We start from the raw sequence: 2010 nt of genomic DNA, 5'->3' as shown, positions 1-2010 counted from the left end.
AACGTCCAAATTTTGATCATTTGATGGGGATGCTGCAACGGTCATAAGTCACTATTTCAATATTGTAACTTTGAATGCTCACTAAGAGTGGTTGTGTGTCCAGGATTACCAGTAAAAGAAAAAACTTAGAAACATTTTCTTCCTGGCAGTTCCAGTCAACCTGATATTATTCCAAATTTGGTAAGACCTAGTTGTGTAATGGGCAGAATGAATAACCTTTAGGAACAGAAGGAAGAGAGACTACTGAGACCACAGTCAGATACAGGCAGTTCTTGGTTTAAGTCCATGGTAACAAAGTTATGGTGGTTCTGAAAACATGGACATAAGACTACTGGAAGTTCAGGCCATTAGAGCATACCCCTGGGGCTTCTGATCGTAAGCCAGGATCCGGGTGCCCAGCTTATGATTACCATGTTGCAGGATGTTACAGTTATAATTGCCATCGGTGACCTTCCCTTTCCCACAATAAAGTCAATGGGAAAACCAGCATAGAAGGTTGCAAGTCACTCCAGTAAGTTGCTCCTGCCTTCAGACTCTGCCCAGGTGCAGCATCTGCTGGTCCTCACAGGCCTCTTCCAACTCATGTGTGACCTATGCCAGTCCTCTGATACATGCATGGCCTGCACACAGCCTCCCAAACTCTCCCCTCCTCTGCACAGCACATGTGGTGAGGTAATTTCTACTTAGAATCTTCTCATTTCAACACATTCTGGGAGACCAGCTGTGTTGGTTTATTTGCAGAATAAAGAAGCTGGCAACAGTTTGAACAGCAACATATTCTGCAAGTATGACAAAACCTAAATTCATATGTTAAGATGGTCACAGGTATATTGATTAAGATGTCAGTAAGTAATGGGTGGATACACAAATACATACAACCACAAAGAACAAAATGACAAAATTGACTTATTTGATTAGGAAAAGTCAATAACTACTTTTGTTAGGGACTGGAAACCTTTCACCTTTTTGCTGAAAATGGAAAAAAATCCTGAGGCATAATGTAATCTTAGATAGGATAAAATATAAATGCCTTTATAACTGCTGTAAAAAAGATCAAAATCCTTCCTTCCTTCCCCTCCCTCCCTACAATATAATCAATATATAATGATGTATAAAATTAACATTAAAATCAGAATTAATTTAAGTTTTTAAATTATAAAAATATAATAAAAATCAAAAGATGAAAAATTCCAAGCTGGGAGTTAGCCCATGTTAATATAGGTGGTGGTGGTGGGTCTCATAGGGTAGTCAGCCCCACATTTGTGAGGAATCTGTCCCCCATGCGCATCCAGGTTTTGATCACTTTGCAGAAGGCCAAGAGATTGGGGGCTAAGCGCAGTTGTGTTCCACATTGCAGGAGCAGCAGCAGAGAAGCCCCTCTTCCTAGACCTGCTAGCCAAAGTTCTTTGACTGATGGGATCTGCAGTATACCTTCCCTGCTAGAATGAGCTTCCAAATATTTTTCAAAGGTAGCCCCATGTACAGCACATTGCAATAGTCTAATCGGGAGAAAACCAAAGCATGAGTAACCAAACAGAGAGTGACCAAACGGAGAGGAAGGGGGGTGACAATGTAGAATTGGGCAAAGGCTCTCCTGGCCACAGCTGCCACTTAACTCTTTGAGCAGGAACCATGAATCCAAGAGAATCCCCAAGTTATGCACCAGGTCTGTCTGGGGTAGTGCAACTCCATCCAGATCCAGGACCAAATATGATAAACTCCTGGATACAGAGGGTCCTACCCACAGAGACTGTCTTACCAGGGTTCAGTTGAAGTTTTGTTTCCCGTTCAGACCCTGACAGCCTCCAGGCACTGTGAAAGTACATCCACTGCATCATTCACTTCACCTGGGACAGAGATATACATCCGTGGTGATGGATGATCTCACCCAGTGGTTTCATGTAGACATTAAAAAGGAGAGGAACACTGAGCCCTGTGGGACCCCCAAAGGAGGGGCCATGAGCTGGACCTCTCACTCCCTATGAAAACTGATTGGGACCAGTGTTGGAG

Source organism: Protobothrops mucrosquamatus, unplaced genomic scaffold (genome assembly GCF_001527695.2).
Source record: "Protobothrops mucrosquamatus isolate PMUCROS unplaced genomic scaffold, P.Mucros_1.0 scaffold194, whole genome shotgun sequence".
In the NCBI taxonomy this organism is placed as follows: Eukaryota; Metazoa; Chordata; class Lepidosauria; order Squamata; family Viperidae; genus Protobothrops; species Protobothrops mucrosquamatus.
Note: the sequence above shows the minus strand (reverse complement) of the source record.